This window comes from Dioscorea cayenensis, chromosome 10 (genome assembly GCF_009730915.1).
Source record: "Dioscorea cayenensis subsp. rotundata cultivar TDr96_F1 chromosome 10, TDr96_F1_v2_PseudoChromosome.rev07_lg8_w22 25.fasta, whole genome shotgun sequence".
Taxonomy (NCBI): Eukaryota; Viridiplantae; Streptophyta; class Magnoliopsida; order Dioscoreales; family Dioscoreaceae; genus Dioscorea; species Dioscorea cayenensis.
In genome coordinates this window covers 20,467,460-20,480,398 of record NC_052480.1, presented here as the reverse complement: position 1 = coordinate 20,480,398, position 12,939 = coordinate 20,467,460, and the positions used below count along the sequence as shown (strand labels likewise).

The window sequence follows — 12,939 nt, the reverse complement described above, 5'->3', positions numbered from 1 at the left end:
TCTTTCTACAAGAAAATAATAATCTCATTAAAATACATGTTGTCACCTGGGTCCATTTTGTACAAGATGCAAGTGCAAATGCGGATGCAAGTCATTTTTATTATGTGGTGACTTAGCAGGACAAACACTTCCCTCAAATCATGGGATAACAAGTACATATTATTTGTTAGCAGATTAATGCCTCAATGTATGTATTTTATACATATATGTTCATACTATTCATGCATATTTTGATGATTTCATGCATATTCATGCATACTAGGTGAGGCCAAGAACGCATTTGGGAGGAAATCTACACCCAAAAATGGCTTTTTAGGGCATCAGGCACTGTAGCAAGTGTTGTAGCACAATGGGATAAAGAATTTGTGAAGTCTCGGGTTTTGTTGGCGGGTAACCTGACGGCCTTGAAGATGCCGGTAAGCCAGCTAATGAATCTGCAGTTTACTATAACAGATTTTAACATTTTGGCAGAAATACCAAGGCTCTCACGGGTATCTTCGGACCCGTGAACTAGGCCGTGAAGCCATCCCAAGAGAGGGTTTAAAAGGAGCTTTAGGGCATTTTTTAGCTTTTGATCATCTCCCTCCTTAAAGCTCTCAAGACCACATCTTTGGTCCGGGGTGAAGGAAGGTGATAGAAGACATTTTTGGAGTGGAAATCAAGAGGAGAAGCAAGATTTGGCAAGATCTCCTCTCATCTCTTTGTGTAGAAGCTTGTATAGGACAAGGAAACCACCTCTTTGGTGGCGTCAGTGGAATCTTTCGACAACTTGTTACTTCACATCCATCACTTGAGGGAGTTTTATATTGTTTTGTTTGGTGGTTTTTATGGTTTTGAGCATGTATTTTGTTAGCATGAACAACTAAACCCCAAGGTTACCAGATTTCGGTGAACATTGTGGTGAACTTGTGTAGTTGGATGATTTGATTTACTCTTATTACAATTGGTGTGTTTTGAGATACAAACTTTGTGTATTGTGATGCATTGGTATACATGAGAACTCTGTATGCCATTTTCTAGGTTGTACTTGGTGGTGTGATCAACACCCTTGTACTAGACTCACTTAGCTTGAAGGAGATTCATGTACAAATACGCCATGACCATTGGGTTGGACCTAGTTTGTGTATCGGCCCTAATTAGAGAATTCCCTGCTTTTAATGCAATCATAGGAGGATTTGGTCAAAAAAACAATTCTGTGTCAATACTCGTATGGGATTAGGGGTCAATTGTGTGACAATCAGGTTGACCTATCTTAGAAATCTCTTGGTCCAAACCACCAGTTGCATGGTAGTCTTAGCATCCTTCTCACTTTAGTAGCCCCAGGGAATCCGCATCAGTGACTATTTTCATCCCTCAGATTTTTAGCCCTTTCACCTCGACTATGGACTCTTTCCTTAACTTCTTTTTATTTCTTTTGGTAGTTTAAAACACTTTCACTTGAATTTGTAGGCTAGACAACAAGTAAAGAGGAAGTAAGGGTAGCTTCTTGGCCCCGTGGAATTTGATCCCTGTGTCAAGCACAGGGTACTACTTGACGACCCCGTGCACTTGCAGGAGTCAAAATCAATTTTTGGCGCCATTGCCAGGGAACCACAGGAATACATGGAAAACTTAAAGCTTGTTGATTTAGCCATTGTTTCTTTTATTTGTTTCTTTTGTTTTTATTTATTTTTGTTTTACATATATTTTCATTTCTTTGCTTTTATTCCTTTTTCTTGTTTCCTTTTTGAATCTTGATTGTTGGTTGTCTGTTTGTGCAAGGTACCCCTCATTTGACAAGAGCAAAACAAACAAATTTTCTAGAGCTAGATAGTGAGATAGAAAGGACCTTGCACCAAAGTCTAAGGGAAGGAGCAGAAAGTTCAGGACAGGGAGAAGTTCATGTTGAGCAAAGTGAACCCTCAGTTATGAGAGCCCATAGTTTACTGGTGAAGAAGTCAGTGTGCAAGCTTCTACAGTACCAGCAAATAATTTTGAAATAAATTCTAGTACAATCAGTACGATTCAAAATTTAGTTTCAGTTTGATGGGTTAGACGATAAAGACCCGCATGCTCATCCGTCCCGTTTCCTCCAGATTTGTTCCACCTTTAAGACTAATTCAGTCTTAGATGATGCCATCAAATTGAGGCTATTTCTATTCAGTCTGAGAGGGGTAGCTTATAGATGGATCACTTCACTAGCCTTCCGGTCCATTACCACTTGGAAGGAAATGGTGGAAAAGTTTCTTACAAGATACTTCCCGCCAAGCAAAGCAGCTAGACTGAGACAAGAAATTTCGGCCTTCAGGTAGGGAGATTCTGAGACACTCTTTGAGGTACATGAAAGATTTAAGGATCTTTTAAGAAAATGTCCTCATCATGGCTTCTACTCATGGATGAGAGCTCAAATGTTGTGTAATGGGTTGAACTATCAGACTAGGTAACTCATTGATTTTGCGCAAGAAGTTCACTAAGTAACAAATAACCTGAGGATGCTAAGAAGCTAATTGAAGATATAGCAAGTATTGAATGCCATTCGAGTACTCGGCAAAAACCCCCAAGAACAACAAGAATTTATGAGGTGAATGATGTTACAGCCATAGTTACAAAAATGGAGGTGCTTAAGAGAAGAATTGATCAGTTCATGATAGGTTCAAGCTCAAATTCTGGGCAATATTATCTTGTGAAACATGTGGTGCAGGCCATGAAACTACACAATGTCCAATTTCTTTTGCCTCAACGGATCCAATAGAGACAGTGGACTATGTCGGTGGAGGACCAAGAGGCTCGGGAATTCCTTATAGTAATACTTATAACCCGGGGTAGAGGAGCCACCCAAATTTCTCATGGGACCAAGGTCCACAACAAAGACCTTCACTGCCTCAAGGAAATCAATATCAACCCCCTCCCCCAATAATAAGAGAAGAAGTATACTATCAAATATGTTCTAGCAAAGTTCATGATCAACATGGAAACAAAATTTCAAAACACAAACACCTGGTTTGATGAATTTGGCATAGTGCTGAGGAATGTCCAAGCTTCGATCCAAGCCCTTAAGAACCAAGTAGAACAACTTTCTAGAGCAAATTGTGAATGTTCTCCTGGCATCTTGTAGAGTAACACCAAAAATAACCCTAGAGAACACTTGAAATCCATCACTCTTAGGAGTGGAAAGCAAGTAGAGGCAAGGGTCGAGGAGGGTCCAAGTGCCAAGAATGATGGGGTAACTATTCAGGAAGACCCTAAGCCGACTGAACAAGTGGTTGAAGAGAGTGGAAGCAAGCAGAATAAAGCATGCCCTTAATCACTAACCTCAAGGCTCCTGAATATAAGCCTTCTATTCCTTATCCAGGAAGACTAAAGCTAGATAAAGAGGATGCCTAGTTCAAAAAATTCCTCAATATCTTCAAACAATTGCATATCAACATTCCACTAGTGGAGGCACTTTCACAAATGCCTAAATATGCTAAGTTCATGAAAGATCTTTTAACCAACAAGAGGAAGTTGGAGGAATTGGATACAGTAGCTCTTTCAAGAAATTGTTCAGCTATGATTCGAAAAGAAACTACCAAAGAAATTAACTAATACTGGTAGTTTCATCATCACATGTGTAATTGGGGATGGGATGCAAGAAAAAGCCTAAGTCAACTCAAGGACAAGCATAAATGTGATGTCGTGCAAGCTATTCTTGAAGTTATTTTTAGAAGACTTGAGACCCACGAGGATGACCTTACAGCTAGGTGACTGATCATTGAGAAAACCTCAAGGGTTGTTGAAGACGTTTTGGTGAGAGTAGACAAGCTCATCATCCTGGTGGATTTTGTCATAATTGATGTTGATGATGATGTTGAAGTCCCCTTGATCCTTGGGCGTCCGTTCCTCAATACTTCGGGTGCCGTCATTGATGTAAAAGACGGAAAAATGACTTTGAGGGTCGGGGAAGAAGAAGTGGTTTTCACTCTCTCGAAAGCTATGAAACATACATTAGATCATGATGATACTTTATATTTCATTGATAAGACTGAATTGATCATTTCTGATTGTGTGCAAGAAGTGTTGGCCATGAATCCATTGAATGACTACTTGGGGGAGTTAGATGATGATGGAGATCAAGAAAAGATGTCTACTTCCCCGCTTGCGAAACAAGTAACTGCATAACGATAAATTCATCACCGAGTGGTAAGAAAAAGAATGGCTCAAAGAAAGTATGGCGTAAGGCAAATGAGAAACTCAAGAAGAGCATGAATCTCATGCTATCACCACCACGGGAGGTAGATCTTTTGTACTTTGATAAATGGTGTGAATTCCATGTTTTTCATTCCTTTCAATGAACTTTCCATGTGGCAACATGCCCAATAAGACCGGAGGTAACTCTCCTCCATTTGACCCACCATGAAGGTAAGAATAAAGGTACATCGAGACCATGATGTTAAATAAAGTCTTCTTAGGAGGCAACCCAAGTTTCTAATCCCGGTGTACTCTCATTTTAGTATTATTGTTATGTTTAGTTGGTTTTGTGTGTCTCTAATGTATTGTTTTTATCATTGTGTTCATGGTCCTCTTCTCTATTGTGTGATTTAGCAAGCTTGTGCTTATTAATGTGTGGTTCTATCTTTTTCTTTGCTTAGGGTTTGTGCTATCATTTCATGGGTGATTTGAGCATTCGATAATTATTCTTTGAGTTAGTGCTTTTTGGATGAGTTTTCATGCTTCAATTGAGGTGGAAATGATTGTATTATTCTTTCTTAATGGTTGCATGGAGTTTCAATGACGAGGAGGATCTTTATCATGTTCAACGGCCGGTTAACGGGCAATTTGGCTGTGAACGTTGGTCGAGGAGTCTTGTGGGCAACCTTGCCCGCAAGCTCCTCCATGGGAGCTCTCTTGAGAGCTTCACGGTCTCCTTGACAGCCATCAAGCTCACCCGAGAGGGTTCATGGGCTGGCCAACCCATAAACTAGGTCATGAAGGCCTGGGGGTGCCCTAAAAGCATGTTGCCACCCTCTATCTTGGCCAACTTTTCTCTTTCCTCTCTTCTTCTTCTTTTTCTTCATCTCATTTCTCCTTCATTTTTCCATCTTTTTTCTTCATTTTTTCACCATTTTATTTCATTTTTCTTGCTTTAAAACACTCTCCTACTCTTTGCCACTTAATTTGCATGATTTATTGGGGTTTTCATTGATTATCCAAGGTGCTTTTCTCTAAACCCTAATTTTTTAGAATGGTTTTTTCTTCTTCTTTTCTCTTAATTTTTCTAGTTGAATAGTTTCCAATGTTGTTAGGGAATTGTTTATTTGTTATTTTTGTGGGGTTTTGGGGGAATTTCTAAGCTTGTAAAAAATTTTATGCTCCATGTGCAAGGGAAGCTCTTGCGAAAATGTTTTGGGGATTACTGTAGCAATTCTTGAATTTTCTCATTCCCCACTATAATAAACCTTTGCTTCTCTTAATTTTAGTTTAATCTCTTGTTTCTTATCTTGTACGTATGCCAATGAAATATATGGCCTCCAAGTGAGCATGGAAGGACGACACCCCTCCCTGGGTTAATGAACCATGTTTCATGAATGAAGAACACAAGACATGATACACGTTATTAGCCCGAAAAATCATTTGGCACGGTCCGGAATATAGATTAGAACATTTTGCAAACTTTGGGCTTGGATGGAGCTATCATGGAACATATCTCCCATGACAATTGGGACAAGGTGTTTGATATCAAGGAACAAACATATCATGAACTCACCTTGGAGGTATTAAACACAATAGAAGTGGTTGAGCACTGTAACTTTGTCCAACAAACAAGTTCTCTATCATTTCAAGCTTTTGGGAAGAGGCAGAAGATCGATCATGCTCACTTGGGTGTATATTTGGGACTCTATACCAATGAGTACATGCAATTACCCCACTTTTGATGCCTACCGGTGGACTTTCCCTCTCACACTTTGTCGGACAAGTATTGGGACACCATTGCCCAGTCTAGGAAGGAGAAAGCATCCCAGATGACTAACCCCACCCATCGCTACATTCACGCATTACTGAATAGAGGAGTTGGGGAACTGTTGGACTCTATAGGACTCGTGTCACGCTCTGACCTTCTCAGGCTCTACAATATCTTCAAGGGCTACACGTTGTTGGCAACACCGTCCCTCTTAGGATGTCAACTTTAGTCTCTATCAGAATAGTAAAGAGAGGAGTGGTACTTATTGTCTTAGCGAACATTAGAAGGTGAACGAGAACGATGCTGAGAACTCACATGAGATAGAGTCAGAGACTCAGCTAGAGGATAGTCCAGAGTCACTTGAGATCAAGTTCCATGAGCTACAGACTGAGGTTCAGTGTCAGTTTCGAGTCCTTGAGAAAGGACATAAGGAGATCATTACATCACAGCACTGAGTCAATCGAGACATAGCTAAGGTTTTAGCCTTCATTCACAGGTCTTCTTCATCTGTTGGCACCACATCTATGCCCACCACATCAGTGGCACCACCTTTCCCTCCAAACATACAACGCCTATATTGATAGTACTTGGCATGCATTAGTGTTTTATGATGTTCTTATTGATTGTTTCTAGTACTTTGTCATATTCTGTGATGTGTTTGTTATCTTATACTCTGTAGTTAGTAAGGGTTCAATCCCTGCTAAACTCTATTTACTTTGGTTCTTGTCATTATGCATCTCCCCATTTATGAGTTTTGAGTCATGATCGGCTTCTTGATCTTTACAGGACTATTAGGAAAGGAGCTTCACTCTCACCACACCTCATGTATCAAACTCACCATGTATTCGTACATCTATTATCCAATTCTCATCAAAAATGGGAAAGTTTCTTTATACCATCTCCTTGTGCCTATTTGATATTTTTTACCTTGTACTACTGACTTATGTACATTGACGGCAATGTACCACTCTAGGTGTGGGGATAGGGTATTTCATACTTATGCATGCTTGATTTACTTATGATAGCTATGATACTTAGTTAAGAACTTCCCAGCTTGAAAGAAGATGTGAGTTGTATTCTTATCTATACTTGAATGGAATTCCTATTTTATCTCTAGTGCACCTTCATGCTGTGTCATGAAAACTTCCAACTTCTATACTCCGGCCAACCCACCACTTTGATATTGGTGTTACAATGTTAAATTGCACTTTCAATTTTCTTTTAAGAGGTTTTGGTTCCTTTATTGTTTTTCAGTAGCTTAAGTGAAATGTAGTAGGTTTTAAACCAGGAGTTACGAGATAGAGTATGTATATATGAAAACAAAAAGAGAAAAAAAAAGGATTCTATGGAAGTGTTCCTCTGCTTGTAAAGCATGAATGCATCTATTTAGACATGTAATCAAGTTAGTTGGGTAGCTCTTGTGCTCAATCAGCATGTGCATCCTCTAGAAATATTTTGTGCAGTCTATGTTAGTCGGACTAGAGAAAAAAAATAATAAAAAAAATATCTCTATTGACCTCCAGGAACCTGTCTAGCATTCACATAGGTAGCTACAGTTTTATTTAGGAACGGAAGGGCTCTTGACTAATTATTAGGGGTGTTTTTAGCATTTCTAATGCTAGTTATCATCATGTGTGGGGTGAATGGACATCTTGGGGCAATCCAGGGTGCTGAGGATGAGGTAGGAAGTTTACACACACTCACAGGAGCACTTTAGGTGAAACAGGACTATCTTTACTTGGTTACTTGTAGAACAACTCACTATCTTGATTTCATTTCACCTGTAATTGTGAGGTTCCTTACTTTTAAGCTTGTGGTCATACATTTAGTTGTTTATTTTCTTACCCCTGTTCTTCATGTTTGTTTGCGTGGGGACAAGCAAACGCTTAGCAGTGGGGATATTTAATAAACACCTTAATGTATGTATTTTATACTTATATGTTTGTACTATTCATGTGTATTTTGATAATTTTGATGCCCCTTGTGTGGTTTAATCATTTCTATTTGTGTTACATGCTAATAAGAAGCTTAGGTGAGCCCAAGAACTCATTTGGGAGGAAATCTACACCAAAAATGGTGTCTTAGGGCCTCAGGCATGGCATCGGCATTGTAGCAAGTGCTGCAGCATAATGGGATGAAGAATTTATAAAGTCTCAGGTTTTGTTGACGGGCAACCTAACAGCCATGAAGACGCCTGCAAGCCGGCTGATGAATCTACAATTTACTATAGAATTTTTTTACTGTAGTAGTTTTGCTGAAGTAGTTACTATAATAAATTATGAAAATTTTAGCAGAAATCCCAAGGCTCTCATGGGCATCTTCACACCCATGAACTAGACTATGAAGCCATCCCGAGAGAAGTTTTAAAAGGAGCTTTAGGGCATTTTGAGCTATTCATCATCTCCCTCCTTGAAGCTCTCAACACCACTTCTTAGATCTGGGGTAAAGGAAAGTGATAGAAAACATTTTTGGAGTGGAAGCTTATAGAGGACAAGGAAGCAAGATATCCCCTCATCTCTTTGTGTAGAAGCTTATAGAGGACAAGGAAGCCACCTCTTTGGTGCCGTCAGTGGAAGCTTTCCAGGGCTTGTTACTTTGCATCCATCACTTGAGGGAGTTTAATGTTGCTTTGTTAGGTTGTTTTTATGGTTTTAAGTATGTATTTTTTGAGTATGTATTTTGTTAGCATGAACAACTAAACTCAAGATCACCGGATGTCGGTGAACCTTGGGGGTGAACTTGTGTCGTTGGATGATTTGATTTACTTATATTTTTGTTCTTGCATAGGTTCTTTTCCTCTTCTATGAATTCTCCTTCCAATATCTGGATCACCTTCAACCAATGTTGAAGGGTTTCCTCGGATGATAACCTAGAGCTACAACCAAAGAAAGAAAAAAATCAGAATGATTGAAGAATAAGAAAGTGTGGAATAGAACAAGTGATGAATAGCTAAAATAGCAAAGTGCAAAATGCTTCCAAAACGCCTATTCCTGGGCAACGGTGCCAAAAACTTGACACACCCCTTGCGTGTGTGTACCATAAGTGCACGGGTTGTCGAAGTAATAAAGTACCCTGGTGAGTGGGTAGTGGTATCCATAGGGAAGAGTATTCAGAAACACAAGTATTGTTATTTAACTATAGTGAAGATGGTTTAAGAGTGGTGTGAACAATATCAATGCAAATAGAAATAAAGTAAAGAAGAAAGAGACGCAATAGAATAAAAGGAGAGGCAATCGATAGAAAATGGGGCACCCGGACATTGCTCACCATAGGACTATTGTTTCAAGTGCAAGACCAATCATTATGTCTCCTAACTGATGTCTCATGACTAGTGGAAATCCTAAGACACACGGTCCCAAACCTAAGCTCAACCGTGACTAACCCTTACAATATGTCCTGGCGAAAAGGGATACTCTCGACGCCTCACACTATGTGGGGTTACATAAAGATTTTGGGACTCCAAGTGATAAACCCTATTCCCTAATATAGATCTAACCCTTTGGTCCAGGTGAAAGACCCCTAGTCACAATTAAGTCCCAACACTAAGGATTACTTCAACACTTCACTCTGTTGCTCACGCAACTAAGCCCCAATGGAGTCTGTCTTTTAGCACTTCACTCTATTGTGACCACAAAGAACTCTTGGAATATGGAGGTAGGATAAATCACATCGGAAGAGAAAGGGGATGTTCCGCTACCTCTCGACTCGCCCTCTCGACCCTCTCCAACCTAGTTTGTCTAACCCTCATGGTGTGTCACTCATCCATAAGGATTAACAACATAGATTCTCAACCCTAGTGTCACTCTAAGGGAAAATCAATTCATCAAGCATTCAAGGTTGGAACTCAATTTAAAACATCAATTAAAGAAACATAATAAAGGTCAATGAAACAAAATCATCCTAGGGTTTACAAGTCCAAGCACCCACTAGGGGTTTAGCTCTCCATGGAGAAAAATACAATCAATAATAAAATTGAATGTAAACGCATGCAATCCATAAGTAAAACCCCCTAGTAGTCCGTATCGATGGTTATGTAGAGTTGCCTCGTCTTCTCCAAAGGTTACCTCATCAAGCTTAGGGCACACCTCAAGGAATCGATGCTGACGAAAGCTCCCCTAATAACTATCTTCCAAAGGAACATGGTGTCGAAGGCCGTAGAACCATTCCCAAGGCTTAGCCAAAGCCTCTCCGAACCGAAGCCGTGAGGACCTCCAAAGATGGGGAAAAAAATGAGAAAATGATTCTTCAAAATGTCTGAAATCACGACTTTTATAGGGGTTGGAATCGGGCATCCACACGGGCGTGTGGAATTTCCACATGCCAATGTGAATTTCCAAAAGTTAATTTCCTGCAAGCTGTGAACAGCAACTGTTACAGTACTTTTGCTATATTGATTTTGGTACAGTACTTCACCAAAATACTCCCGAATCCACACTTTTCATCGAGGCCACATGAATGGGCACAGATCCATGCGGTAGATTGCATTGCGTCTTCAACTAAGCCACATTGACGAATATCTTGCTAGTATTGCACAAGTCGGAACACATGAGTATGACTGCCTTTGTGCCATTCCAAACTGTATAATCGCTTGAGCACAATGGAGGTTAGCACACACCCACATGACTTTGAGCACAACTTGTGTTTTCACGTTTGTTCACTTCAAGAGTTCATCAACAAATGCATCCACAATCTACTTTTGGTTCATTTCTTCCACAATTGTCTCCACAACCCTAGATACACAAAAGAATACATATACACAAGAATAAGCGATAAAATCTGAGAAAAGTAATGCTCAATGTAAGAAAAAAAAACTTTGTATTACTAATACACAAGCACTTATCATTCCTCCATCTGGAAGATACCCCTATGATGTCTTTGGGAACAAGAAGTCTTGGCTAGAGTAATTCTAATGCTCGCTCTCAGCTAGAACTACCCTAACCACTATGGGAAGCTACCGGAACCTCTGGTGTACCAGTACAATGAATCCCCCCTTCAAACATTGTGTGACCTAATACATGCAAGCATCCCGCTATACAAGCATCATTCAAGAATCAAAACCTATGGAATCCATCCATTATAGGTTGAACATGGAAACAATAGAACGAAACCAAACAAACTTGCCAACATTCAATTAAAACTAAGAAAGATCATCTATCTATACAAACAAGTTCTTCTCCCAAGGTTTACCAGAAGACCGGTGGCCTTGGGAGTCTAGATCCACATCACAAGGAGAGAATACATAAATAAAACAATACAAAAGCTTATAATCAACTCCCTTAGGATGTAGGTAAGAAAGTGGTGACAAGAGCCCATCCGATACACGCTGTCGAACTCCTTAAAGTTCTTCCTTTAATGTGACCTTCTCCCGCTTGAATTCTTGCTCTTCAAATCATCTTCCAAAACCCCTTCTTTGGTAGTTAAATGATTCCAATGATGGTGGTGGAGAGTGATGGAGATGATGATGGAGAAGGTTGGAAGAGATGGTGGCCAAAGTCCCTCTCCCAAAATCCCTAAGTTTCTTTTTATACACTAAAACATGTGTTCTGCCTGAATGTGTGTGGGCTGGTGTGTGGTTGCACACCAGGTTGCACACCTCTCTGTCTCCTCTGTACTGGCCGCACATTAGCCGCACACTGCTATAGTGAAATTGCTACAGTGCTTTGCTACAATAATGCTGCTTCAATAAATTCTTCGATTGATGCCAAAACAAAGCTCATTCACACGCTAGATGATCCTCCGATGTCCTGAAATAATAGTAACAAATAAAATGCGTAAAGGGCATCGGAGTCATAGACATATGTATGAAAGTGCATAAAATATATATAATAAAAGTGATGTATTTAGACACTTATCACCGTGACCATCGGTCATTTTGTACCCCTCCAACCATTAGGGTTGGACCTAGTTTGAGTATCGGCCCTAATTATAGAATTCCCTGCTTTTAATGCAATCATATGAGGATTTGGTCGGAAGAAATTCCATGTCAATACTCATATGGGATTAGGAGTCAATTGCCATGACCATCGGGTTGACCTATCTTAGGAATCTTTTGGTCCAAACTACCAGTTGCATGGTAGTCTTAGCATCCATGTCACTTTAGTAGCCCCAGGGGAATCTACATCAGTGACTATTTCCTTTCACCTCAGATTTTCACCCCTTTCATCTCTCAGATTTTCACTACTTTCACCTTCACTGTGGACTATTTCCCTAAGTTCTTTTATTTCTTTTGGTTATTTAGAACACTTTTAGGTGTTGCACCACCAATGGAAATAGGACAATAAGCTGAGGTATGTCCACCTCCACACCCATCACAGTTCATCACTGTTTCCACTCTTGGGGAAGCTAAAGTGTCTAACTTCTTGCTCAATGCTTCCACTTGAGCTACTAAGGATGTGACTGCATCAATCTCATGAAGGCCAGCTACCTTATTCTTGTCAAGAGCACTCCACTGATAATTATTCATAGCCATTTCTTCTATGATATATCAGGTGGATTCTGGGGTTTTACATCCTGTTGCAGCATCTAATAACTGTTTTGTGCTTGGATTCAACCTATTGTAGAAAGTTTGGACAATCATCCATTTGGGAACCCATGTTAAGGACATTTATACAAGAGATCTTTGAACCTTTCCCATGTCTCAAAGAAAGACTCCAATTCCATTTGTACGAAGGAAGATATCTCAATCTTGAGCTTCACATATTTTTTGGGAGGGAAGTACCAAAAAAAGCTTCTACCATCTCTTCGCATGTAGTAATCCATGCTCGAGGTAATGAGTGCAACTACTGTTTTGCTCTTCCCTTAAAGGAAAATGGGAAGGCCCTTAGCCATATAGTATCATCTGTAACCCCATTAATCTTGAGCATGTCGCACATTTCTAAGAAATTCTAGATGTGGTTATTTGGATTCTCGTCAGCCAAACCATTGAACTGTGCTGACTACTATACCACCTAGATAAAGCCTGGCTTGAGCTCGAAACTTTGAACTATAATCAGTGGTCTAACAATACTGGACTGGGAGCTAAA

At 39.9% G+C, this 12,939-nt stretch overlaps 2 non-coding genes across 2 annotated transcripts; one reads left to right on the top strand and one right to left on the bottom strand.

Annotated features, from left to right (window-relative positions):
* Positions 1-2,258: 2,258 nt before the first annotated feature.
* On the bottom strand, positions 2,259-2,365 carry LOC120271206. The gene has a single exon (XR_005539827.1). It is a non-coding gene; the product is annotated as a small nucleolar RNA R71 (small nucleolar RNA).
* A 10,138-nt stretch (positions 2,366-12,503) lies between these two features.
* Positions 12,504-12,610, top strand: LOC120271165. Its single transcript, XR_005539788.1, has one exon. It is a non-coding gene; the product is annotated as a small nucleolar RNA R71 (small nucleolar RNA).
* Positions 12,611-12,939: the final 329 nt, after the last annotated feature.